This window comes from Eschrichtius robustus, chromosome 2 (genome assembly GCF_028021215.1).
Source record: "Eschrichtius robustus isolate mEscRob2 chromosome 2, mEscRob2.pri, whole genome shotgun sequence".
NCBI classification, from domain to species: Eukaryota; Metazoa; Chordata; class Mammalia; order Artiodactyla; family Eschrichtiidae; genus Eschrichtius; species Eschrichtius robustus.
The window spans coordinates 124,362,603-124,375,663 of NC_090825.1; the positions used below are offsets into that span (position 1 = coordinate 124,362,603).

Below are 13,061 nucleotides of genomic sequence, written 5' to 3' on the forward strand. Positions count from 1 at the left end.
ATATATATATATATTCATGTAACTTTTTCCCTTTTCACAAAATTGGGACTAAATTCCACCTTTTGATTTTTGACCTCTTTTTTTCTAACTTAAAACACGTATCTTACATATTTTCCTAAGCCACTGAACCTTTTTCTACAACATACTGCTTAGAAAGCTTCATTACATTCTACGGTTGGCATAGGTCACAATTAATTTATCATATATACAGGGACAGGCAAATCAAGGTTTCAACCTTTTCTCACCCAAACCTACTCTTGTCAAAACTCCTGCTATTCACTATAAGCAAAAAATTGAAACAAAAAAATCTTAAAGTTGCATGAATTTAGAACCATGGAAACTATAAGCACAGAAACTGTGCTCATCATAGCATGAAGTTTGGGATTTGTGCTGCTCAGTCTATTTTGCAATTGAGGATTTTTTTCCTGAAATGAAATTCCTGTAAAACTGCTCTCTGAATCTCTTTAGAAAAAAAGAAAATATTCATAGCTTACAGAATTGTGGAAAACACAGCATAAAATGTTTTCTGGGGGTTTTATTGCTTTAAAAAAGTAGGAAGGGGGGCTTCCCTTGTGGCGCAGTGGTTGAGAATCTGCCTGCCAATGCAGGGAACACGGGTTCGAGCCCTGGTCTGGGAAGATACCACATGCCACGGGGCAACTAAGCCCGTGAGCCACAATTGCTGAGCCTGCGCGTCTGGAGCCTGTGCTCCCCAACAAGAGAGGCCGCGATAGTGAGAGGCCCGCGCACCATGATGAAGAGTGGCCCCCACTTGCCGCAACTAGAGAAAGCCCTCGCACAGAAACGAAGACCCAACACAGCCATAAATAAATAAATAAATAAAATTTAAAAAAAAAAAAAGTAGGAAGGAAAACTAGGTAATTTTCTTTTATTAAAATAAATTTAATACCTATTTAAATGTTTATTTTAAAAAGAGAATCCCAGATTACATTGTACAAATATACATAACTCACAAATGATCTCCTAAGAGTTATTAAAACACAAAATCTCCAAATGGCTTATTTTAGGACTGGGATTCATTCAGCCCCTTATTTTTGCTTCACTGAGGAAACTATGGTTATGTGGACTTTGTTCTTGAATGTCAATTTTAACAGTGTTTCTATCCTTCACTTAGCAAGAATTGGGTCTTCATTAATAATAATAACATTAAAAATATACTTGCCTTTCTCTTTATTTACTTTAATTTTGGGGAGCACAATCAAGTTTTCACTACAAGAGGGAAGTGGTTTAGCTCATTACTTAAGATGACTTTGGAGTCAGGCAGACTTGAGTTCAGAATCTAGTTCCATCTGTTATCAGTTAGATAATCTTCAGTAAGTATTAAATTGTTGTATGGTAATAAACCTTAGTTGAGCTATGCATAAAATAGGGATACTATTACCTTCTTCAAAGCATGTTGGTGCATGTATGCAACAACTTTAGGGCACTGCTTGGCATCTAGGAAGGGTACTGAAACAAACATAAACCAACAATGCAACAACAACTAACATTGATGCAACAACGCAACAACAACTAACATTAATGTCAAATGCGTTTTGAAAGAAATTTCAAAGACTTTTTTTACCTGAATTTGGTCCAAAAAGTAGATTAATGTGCCTCATAATCTCTATTTATTAATGTAAAGATTATTATATTTGGCTCATCAAATGAAACATCTATCTTTAGAGAAGAAAGATAGGATTGAATACTGATTCAAAACCATCCATGTCAACACACACGTTAACAGTTTAGGCCAATTAGCTAGAAGCCATCGTGGTCACATCACAAAAACAAAGACTTCTGCTGAAAACAGTGGTGCTATTTATGGATTCCATCTAAGTGTTACATGTGTTAATATTCTATTTAAATTTGGCCCTTTCTCCTTGTAAAAACAGAAGTTCCTTTTGGACAGAGACCAGGAATAACAATTGGAAGTCTATGAATGCTTTCTATTTTGAGGAACTTCAATTAGGCTCTTGTGGTATTAGTGATGATGGTAATGATACACATGTAGGAACTATTTATTCATCCCCCCACCCTCCACAACCCCCATCAAAAGTTCCTGGTTTATTTAGTTGTGTCCATATACAGATACACATCCTCCGATTGTACGTGAAAGGAAGGACTTGGTGAGGATAACCAAGTGACCTAAATTCCCTTAGCGCCTGAGTTAGGATTTAGAGTGAAGGTCAGATCATGTCATAATTCTCTGGCTCTGATTCATGTTACTGATGGATCATTTGGTTGTGTGGGGCCACATCTCATAGAACAAATAAATTCTGAAGTAAAGAAACCTCGATTTGAGTTGTATACTTTTCACTTAGTGGTTAGGTGATGCTGGATACAGGTAGACAATCTGAACTTTATCCTGAGGATGATTATAAATGATATAACATAAATAAACATAATGTAATATAATACAATACAACATAATATATAATATCTTCTCTACCTATATGCTTGTGAAATTTAAAGTATCAAAAGTCCTTTGTAACTTGTAAAATAAAGTATTGAACACATTAATTCTTGTGAAAAATGCCTTTGCTTACTAATTATGAAAGAAATAAAACAAATAATTGACGGTGCATAGAGGAAACACCTGAAGCTACAAGTTGTCTGGTTGAAACGTAATTGTGATTGCCCCCAAATCAGATCAACAGCATTAAATTTCATATAGATAGTTCATTTTTATCAAATGCTCATCCGCTGGGTTAAATTCATTTCAGCTTCCATATTAATGAAACCTGAGTGTTTCTCTAAAGAACAAAAACCATGCTTAACTGGGAAATAACATGGTATAGTGGAATGAAAATGGGCTAAACGGTGGTCAGAATTCCAACTGTCTCAAGGGCCAAAGAGTTAATGTGAATCCACTGGTGGGGAAGGGGCTTGGGGTGTTGATGTGGCACATGCTGAAAAGCATAATACCCACCCAGAGGAATATCTATCACTCAACTCCAGATGTGTCTACCATGAAGAGATGTGGGCCTAGTGGTGCCAGATTTTCTTATTTCCTAAGAGGAGGGAGATACTCAGATATTTTTTGAAATGTCAAAATTATAAAATTTTGGACCAAACTGTGTTTTTAAAAATATTGTGCTGGAAACATATAGTTTTGCTTACAAACACTTGACATATGTTTACAAACACTCCCCTGAGCTGGGTCCAGTCCACAAAGCTTCAGGTTTTAACCACTGTGCTATAAAGTCAGATAGCTCTTACTTCAATCTTAGCTCGAAACTCACTAACTGAATGGCTTTGGCTAAGAATTTAACCTACCCAAGCTTCATTTTCCTCTTGCAAAGTGGGAAGAACAATGCCTCTGTTTGTGAGGACTGAAAAAATGGACATGGATGAAAACAGTATAATAAATACATAATAGGTACTCAAATAATTTAGCTCTTTTTCTGGATAACTTTGAAAAGTAAGCTGTAAAAGTAAGTTTTCTTTTTATTCTTGTTATATTCAGACCATGTCACATATTCTTGTTATTAAGAGGGTCAAGACTGTCTCATTTGTTCCTGGAATAAATTGGTTTACTTGAACTATAAAGGAAACTCGATACTACGGATGTCCTCAATTCTTCTAAAGAATAGAGTCAGCGTCAAGTCTGAAAAAAATTTTCAGATTGACCCAAGAGAGAGTGCTTCTTTGCAAAATGACTGTCTCCTGAACAAAATGCTTTTCTACTATTTCATCAGCTACCCTCTGTCATAAAGATCCTTTCGTTAGAAAAACAACATTTGAGGACGTCAAGAATGTGGTTAGCAGTGGCACCACGTGAACTGAGAACAGATCAATTCCGCTTAGATTACTGTTGACTATACAGACATCAAAGCAAGATGTTTCAAAGCAAGAAGATTATATAAAATAAATTTAGACAGTTAATGTTTTCAAGCCCTACAAATGTTAGTGAAAGTGCAGAAAGCAAATAGCCAGGGACTGGCTAGAAATATTAATCTTGTCTCTTCACTACCTTCCAGGGGTCTTGGCTAAGCCATTTAGGTTTGATTTCAAAAACTGTAAATAGAGTGAAAAGAGAAAAATATAAAATAATACATCACACTTAAAAGAGATTGGGCAATGTGTGTAGCTAAACCTGTCCAGATGAGAGCATTCATCTGAATTGGTCATGTTTAAGCACGCATTTAGAGATTGGGCTCTTTTCAATCTATAGAGGAAAAAAACCTGAAGGTCTACAGTGGTAGAAGAATCAATTTCCCTTGTTGCAGGCTGATATTTTCCTCTCTCTTGTTTCAGAGGGTGACACTGAACCCTGTGGAGCCTCGAATGTGGACAACCTAGCTAAGAAGAGAGCGAGATGGCTAAAATGCTCCTTCTATGTAAAATAAACTAGGGGTAAGGGGGTCCTTGTTAATTCATTTTTTAAAAGCTAGGGTTTATTTTTAATGATTGCTAATGTTTCAGGCATCTAGCTTAAAATACTATAAATTCTAAACTTTGTAGGTACTTTTATTAAATGAAGTGCTTTTAAAATAAAACTAAGTCATAATTCAAATGTTCTCCTTACTACAACAAAGAATCATATATTCTCTGAAATACAAATTCCCCTCTATGGTTAATTAGCAACCACTTAAATTCCTACTTAAGAGATGCAGGAGACAAAGACTAAGCCTGTGGAGTAGGAGGAATTCCTTCCTCGGGGTCTAGGTAACCCTAGCAGAGCAGACAACAGAGAAACGCCAGTAATTCCAGAGTTCCCATTTTCACAATTTGAATTATCTAAGAAATTCATAAGAAAGCAAGTTTGGGATCTATAATATCTTTCAAAACACCTAAGTCCCTTTCTCTGTCTCCTCAGTGCCAATTAGCAGAATTACCATCTTGAGGATTCTGTGAATTCAGTGTGTTTATTTTTAATATAAACTCTCCATATTGGTTATTGTTATATATAAAATTATGGTCTTGCTAGTCTTTTAATGGCTTGTTGGTAGAATGACACAATATCCTAGACTTTAAAGACCGGGACTCATTTAAAATATGCTGTCTAGCTGTTTTCATCAGTATAATTGCATCTAACAAAACTATTTTTGTTTTGGAAACTATGTTCAAATTAGGTATATCTGACCTATGAAGAGTTTACAGGCCTTAAATATGGGTCAGTAAGGACTAGAGAAGCCATTCATTTTTGGAAGGTACCTCTCCATGAAATGCTTATTTTTGGAAGGTACCTCTCTCCAAGAAATGCTGCACAAGAAAGAGCCAGATAAGGCATGTGGGTGAGAAACACTTGCTTGGTTTACATTTTCATTGTGGTTATACTGGGTAGCATTTTCCAAGGAAACATTTCCAGTTTGGATCAGAAGGCAGCTTGACCATATCACCCTCTTTTCTGAAGCACATGCTCACAAGGCTTTTTTAGAGTCATACAGATCTCAGCAAAATTTCCTTCTTGAAAATAATACCAATGAATTGTTTTCTGACCAGATAGTGTCAGCTAAACTTAGTCAGATTTCGTTTTCCATCTATATTTTAACTGCAGTTGACTGTAGAATTTCAAGCAGTGCAGTGAGCTATCTTGATTTAGATGCCAAACAAAGAAAGGGAACAAAGACTTTTTCCTCATACTTAAATTTCAATGTATCAGCAGGTCAGGCACCTATAGAGATGGCTGTTCCCAATGATTTGAAGATATTTCTTTGTATTTGCCAAGCATACCCCTTCTCCTCCAGGTCACTAGTTTTATATTTGATTTCAAAACGTTCATGAAAGCAAGATTTTTCCTCAATTCATCTTCTGAGTAAGGTTATTGTCTCCATTACTGTTTCAGCCTCATTTTTGGATATAGATATGAAGGAATGATTTGTTTATGATTAGAGAATTTAGTAAAGTGGATTTCTAGAATAGCAAAATAGCTTTGAGTGTGTATCATATAATTTGATGCTAATAATAATTAAATTACTAATTTATTTTAATAAGTTATAGTGAATCCAAAGGTATTCCCTTAATGGTCTCATTATTTCTGACTTGCAATTCAGTTTTGAAAGGGAATAAATGGAGCCACAGAAATATTCACAGCCTTTCTTATTTATGTCATAGTATGTAGTGAACAATTTTTAACGATGGATTTTTTAAATATTGTGATTTGTCATTTAAGAATTTGGCTTTCCTTTATCAACATCCTAAAATCCTGAGAATATCACATATATGAATACAATCCATTTTGTTTTCACAGCCAAAGTACAAGAATGAGAGTCACAGTCTGAAGACCTGCTAGGAAAGCTTGTCTACAATCTTAGGCCAGAGGTCCTTCAGGGGAGCACCCATTTATTCGTTCAGTCAACCACTGTTTATTGAGCACATATGTCGTGCCAAGGTTTTCGTTATTAATTGACAGTTTCATTTTCTGCCCTCACAGAGTTTACAATCTAGTGAAGGGCAGGGAAAATCAAGTGAGCAAATAAATAGCTCTATAATTACAACTTTGATAAATGCTACAAAGGAAACAGAGGGTAAGGAGAGTAATAGTGGAGATATACTTAAGGAAACCTCTCCAAGGAGTTATATTTAAAGCTCAAACTTAAAGTATAAGAAGAATCTAACCATTCATATTTTAAAAAGGGAAGAGTCAGATGACTGGGCTTTCATTTAAAAACTATATACCAGTTTAAGAAACATACAGATGCCAAAAATATATCTTAGTTTAGTCTGAGAAGTCATGTGACAGCTAAGGTATGTTGTTTAAATGTTTTTATGAAGAATTTAAGTTGGTCACAGAGGTGAAGACTACAGGATGCCATTACTATACTGAGGAAAAATAACATGAATCTGGAAGAGATTTGTTTTTGTCTTTTTAACTGCCGCTTATGCATGCGCCTGGTGAAATTCCTAGCAATTCAAACAGGGATTTCACTGACTTGAGCTTAAAACTCACTCATTATCAGCAGACAAGAGATGACCCAGGTTAATTTAATACCCACTGTGAGATGCAGTGGCAGGTCAGAACAACAGCTCTCATATTTCCTGAAAAAAAAAAAAATCATGCTTGACTCACAGCTGCTGTAAATCAAGCAGGAGCTACCTGTATTTAAAAGCAAAGTGTGAAGACCCCAAAGTGGGGAAAGTATCTTGAGTCATCAAGAAAAATGCACACAGAGATTAAAAATTTACTAGAGACATATTTCATTAACATGGAAAGATGGCCATAAAAATTTACTAGAGACATATTTCATTAACATGGAAAGATGGCCACCTTATATAAAATAAAAAAACTATAAAACAATGCTTAGAGTATGGTCCCATTTATGAAATAGTATATCTGAGTGTGTTAATACTGGCAGATAGAAAAAAATCTAGAAGGAAATATTTCAAAGTACTAACAGTAATTATTTCTTGATGGTAGGTTTATGGGTGATTTTCTTATACATTTCTGCTTTATTCTTTTTTTTCCAACAATTTGGATGTATGTTTTAAATGTAAAATAAGAGAGCCTTTAAAAGAAAATTTAATTGTATTGGTGAATATTGATTTAAAGCAGAATGCCTTTAATATGACAGATGTCACTTGTACTGCAAGCTAATTAATTATAAAGGACACTTCACAAATGTGAAATGATAGTTCAGATGGCATGATTTACTCTTTGGCCAGCGCTGAATTACCAAACAGTCGGAAAAGTACGTGCCTACAGTGTTAGCAAAGAAAGGGAGACATCAAAAAACTACAATATTTTGGAAAAAAGTATTTGATTTTTGATACTTCAGGAAAGTATAAAAGTATTTGTCCAGGAAATATCAGAAAGTTGTTAAACTGATGTACACTTATTTATGAGTTAATGTCATTTTAATTTTTAAGAACATGTAGGTAGAGAGATGCTTAGGACATACAGGTAGGAGGTATGGACTAAATTTCTTCAAGGTCCAGGACCTATAGAAATGAATTTGGTCCTAAGCACAGGAAAAAAACTGTGCTACTCCCCAGCTTTATGTCATTAAAAATAAAAATAGGGCTTCCCTGGTGGTGCAGTGGTTGAGAATCTGCCTGCCAACGCAGGGGACACGGGTTCGAGCCCTGGTCTGGGAAGATCCCACATGCCGCGGAGCAACTAGGCCCGTGAGTCACAATCACTGAGCCTGCGCGTCTGGAGCCTGTGCTCTGCAACAAGAGAGGCCGCGATAGTGAGAGGCCCGCGCACCGCAATGAAGAGTGGCCCCCGCTTGCCACAACTAGAAAAAGCCCTCGCGCAGAAACGAAGACCCAACACAGCCAAAAATAAATAAATTAATTTTAAGAATAAATAAATAAATAAAAATAAAAATAATACTTAGGCATAAAATAAGTGCACGTCGGTCCAACAAAGTTCCAATTTTTCCCCAAATGCTTCATGCTTTTATGAAATATCATGAATCCCAGATTTTCTCCAAAATAATTTTTGTGTCTACCCTTTTTTTTTTGGCTGATAACTGAAGAATGCATTTAATCTATGTGGCAATCCAATATGATCAAAGAACAAATCACGGCACCTGAAATATTCAAATAAATGTCCAAATAAAAATGAACTACATTTAATGCAGAGTTTACTATATTTGATATTTTAAAATTCAAATCGGTAAGATAATTTGCTAAATTTTCTAATATGGCAGATTTGAGCTCATGAGAGTTGGAATTAGGGCCCAACTAGGCTATTTACCGAACCCAAAACTTGAACAAGTCTAATCTCCCGAGCCTCTTTCCACTAATTTAAAGTAATTACGATGACACTAGCTTTACTGGCATGACAGAATTTCGGGGAATATAAGATGACAAATAAAGAATGTAAAATGACTTTAAGAACTACAAAAGATTATATTAAGATAAGGTGTAATGATGGTGCTAATTACAAGTATATTGTTTTCGTCATGAACTATTTCACGTGTGTATAGCTTATATACCGCCCACAAGGAAATTCTACTTTCCTAGAAAATGCAGATTGTGCTAGTCATATAAGAGCTCTACAAATAGTTGTTTTTCAATTGATTAATTCATCATGTCTGAAAACACATTTTCACTTGGTAAAATAACATTTGGGATGTGCAAACAGGGGGAACTGTAACTGACCTCTCAGGGTAACACCCAAGTGTACACCTAGTTTATTTATTTCAGTAAAAAACAATTGAGTAATTTATGTTAAAACTTCCAGGATAAATTTTGTTTTCTTTTTGGTTCCAACTATGGAAAACAAAGCATTAATCTTTTTATGAACCTATGAAAAATGTAGAAAACAGTTTTGACTCTCCAGCTATTTTCTAAGTTCCCCTGATGGAGACTTGAAGCATGTACATAAGACTGAAATATGTTCTGAAGTCACGTGAAGAAATAAGGAACATCCTATCACAAAGTGAGAAATTAGATAATATGTGTTTTATCCCAATTAAAACAAGTTTTACAAAAGTTTAAATACCAATCAAAATGTTTAATATTGCAACAAGAATGGCATTTTCAAGATAGTATTTGAGAAAAAGGTAATTAATTAATTTGCTTGTTGTTAAATAGCATATTTAAATAATCAAATGTATGTATCTTCCATATATTTTGTTTTTTCTGACATCAGATTGATGGCTCTTGAACTATTGATATTTTGTATCTGGACCACACTAAACGCCATCTCATTTTTTAAAATTAGCCATACCAAAGGGAATAATGTTAATATGGCTGTTAGGCATCCCATTCCATAAAGTTGCTGAGAAAGGAGTCTTATGAAGAGGACAACGTTCAGTTCCCTGCATCCTGACAAGATAACATACACGTTTCTCCAAGCATACGGTCAATTGATTTCTTTAACAATATTCAGATTCTGTAATTTAGAAGCCCATTACAACATGGAGTCTTACTGTTGCAGGTCTAGCAGTACCTGATGTTAAACAACTAAAGCACACTCTTATACGGACAGTTTACTCTAGAAAAAGCCAGTGAAGTTCTTGAGAAAGAATTTAGCCTGTTCCAAATAAATGCATGTTTATGGCATACTTTTGGAGGTTTTGAAGAAGGATGCACTGCCTTATCTGGTTATCCAGTTGACAGTTCAAATTTGCTATCAGGAAGTTCTACATTTTGTATTTCTAATCTTCATCCTTTCTAATGAAGTTGAAGCCCACTGACCATACTTTAGGCTCCAAAAAATGTCAGTAAGCAATGTCCAGCTCTTTGAAGTAAATGATCATCATCTCTTAGTTTTCACTTCTCCCAATAAAATAATCCTAATTTCCTTATCCTTTCTTAGAGAGTTCAACTTGTAGTCCTTTAAAAACAGTTCACTTTTCTGTGGCCCCTCAGCAAAGGTCATATAATCGTCTCAAGTTGTAGGATCAAAAACTAGTCCATCAGGGACTGACCACACAGCTGAAACTCACTGCTGAGAGTCAGTTCTATATCCACGACTTAGAGTGATTTGCCTCTGCTCAAACTGTACCAACTTCACCTATAAAACCACATCCCAATGAAAACTCGAAACAAAGGAAATAAAACAAAGCCCAAGGTAACTGTTTTCAATGCATGAAATACAATGCAACTGCAACTACAACATGTCTTAATTTTTTAAAGCTTACTGAAATTTTAATTTTTGCCAGGCCAAAGTTACCATTAACGATTAAGGATGCAGAGTGTTATAAAATTTTTGTTATGGCATACAAGCCCAGTACCCCTTTCCCTGCTCTACTTTATGTAGTTGTGATAATAAGGCCTACGGTAGCATGACTTGATGGAGCTGTGAATCTATATAATATATGACATGCCATGAGCACATTAAATCCATTCTTCCTATTAAGTTGCTGAAGAGCCTTCCCATATATAAACCAAACCGGACATTTATTCTCAGAGACATTAAACTATAAACCTGATTCAAATACATGTAAAGATTGTAAATGAAGGGGAGCAGTGTGTAAAATAAAATGCAGGATTAGAACAAACGTTTTTTAACATTGTAAAAAATGTTTGCACTGACAATGATATTGTTAGAGAAGAGAGAGATGGATAAAAAATAGTCCATACGATAAATGTAATATTACTAAAACAGTTTTACCTGCAAGGATTTTTCTGGCTTTAATTCAATGAAATTTCCATTATCCTGGGTAGTAATGGAGCCCTGTACCCTACTCATCTCAGGCGTCTTTAGTATCCTGAGTTGCCTTAAAGCTGTGACATAATAAAAGGTCAAGCAGATCCCACTAAGCATTTGTTAACTACAATAGCCCCCCATTTTGCCTGCAAGCCACACATTCTCACCCTAAGCTTTGCTCACTCTCTTGTTTCATTTCATTGTATAAGCAGGCTAATTTGGAGATGGCTAAGGTACTTGGGAATACCTAGATTTTCAAAACAGTCCCACTTTCCTACTTAACCACCTAAAGAAGTAGACCCATAATACAACATTTGAGGGAACTGTAAAATGGTGCCTGGATACTGAAGGAGTAAACAGCAAATAGCAGCACTATTAAAAAAATGAATGCATTTCACCTTCCAACTCATCTGTGCTTCCTGGGACACAAGTACAAACATGAAAGGCTTGGGGTAGAATTTCAAGAAAACTGATTTGTTTCAACATTCATTTGGCAAGATGCTAGACACAAAATAATACCACAAGCCACCTCCCTTTCCTATCATTGTAAATTCAGGGCTCTCAAATCAGCCCCCATAAACCCAATTAAAAATAAAGAAAAGAGGCAGGCTATGAATTCACATCCAGTGCTATGATACAGGTTGTCCTAATGGGTCACAATGAAACTAAGGGACAATAACAAGAATAAATCTTGCATTAATCCAAATGAAGCCAATGAATAATAATACAAACCAGAAGCATAGTTTCAAAAATATGCAATTACCTCCAAGCATGCAAGGTCATTTATAAGCCATAAAAATGATTGCAAAGCACACTCTGCATATAAATATGTTTCATAAATGCTAAGTAACATGTGTATGTATGCTATGCATATCCATAGGGTATCCATTTGTATGTTCACAATCAAACCTATGTACTAAAAATGAAACTCTATCTGGCAAATGGTTTCTCGGCAAAAGTACATCAGAATATGAAATAAAATGCTAAATTCTGGGGCTACCTTTTCTTAGCAATGAGGGAAATAAGCAAAATCACCTTACAACTAGGCCGGAAAGCTTAGGAAGCACCAAATGTGTTTTTGAGGAAGGCCCAACCCTATATGTGAGAGCCGCAAATTAAATGATTCCCTTCAATAACATCCATTTCTTGTGAGCTCTTTTTCCACCCCCTGATTCTGTTGCTAAGCTTGGAAGGAAAGGAACCAAGTGGCTCAGTCTGCATTCTGAGCCAGTTCAGGATAAAATCAGAACACCAATTTTTTTTTTTTTTTTTTTTTTTTTTTTTAACACAAGCAGATGCCTTCTTACTTCTCTCTTCCTGGCAACCTTCCTCTCTCCCATCCCCATCACTGTCTCCACATCTTCCTCTCCTTCTCTGAGGGAGTCATTGTTCAAGTGCAGGCCACAAATGTATGCACAGGTCATTTAATAGCCAGCTAAACCAAGAAGATAACCCCGCTCTCTGCTACTTACCATGCTGAGACCCGGAGAAGCTGTTGAAAGGAGGGAGAGATGCAAACTGGATCCATTTTCCTTGTGACCGAGTCGGACGCAGCCTCCGAACCCAACATCAGCAGCGGCTGCTGGGATTTTTTTCCCCTCACTCTCTGGTTGGCGACGGTGCGAATAGGAACCACCCTTCCAGCCTCACTGGAGTATCACGAGTCGCGGCGGCAGAAGCAGCAACATCACCACTGGGCCTCCTCCCTCTCGGAGGATGGGGTGAGCTCAGAAGCAGCCAGGAACTTGCAGCAGATACCTCCTCTGGCTCCTCCTCTCCTGCCCCCTCCTCCAAAGCCCCACCCCTGCTGCTGGTTGTCATGGCAACGACCAATGGTAAGCCACCAGACTAAGAGGGAGGCGAGATGGGTGAAAGGAGCTGCAGGGGCTGGAGGGGAGTGAATTTGCGCTGCTGCTCTCTGGGACGCGCTTGGTCTCTCCTACCCCGGACTCCAGGTCTTTAAAAATGGGGTAAGGGTGTATAGCCATGGGAAGAGAATAATTTCAATTTT

The 13,061-nt window shown here is 36.4% G+C and overlaps 1 protein-coding gene across 3 annotated transcripts in view; it reads right to left on the reverse strand.

Moving 5' to 3' along the window:
* JAKMIP2 (janus kinase and microtubule interacting protein 2) overlaps positions 1-12,767 on the reverse strand; it is a 190,937-nt gene extending 178,170 nt beyond the window's left edge. For all 3 annotated transcript variants that reach the window (XM_068534537.1, XM_068534536.1, XM_068534534.1), the window contains exon 1: positions 12,523-12,767. The gene's annotated coding sequence lies outside the window, so the exon portion shown is untranslated. The remainder of the gene's footprint in view (positions 1-12,522) is intronic.
* Between the last annotated feature and the right edge of the window lie 294 nt (positions 12,768-13,061).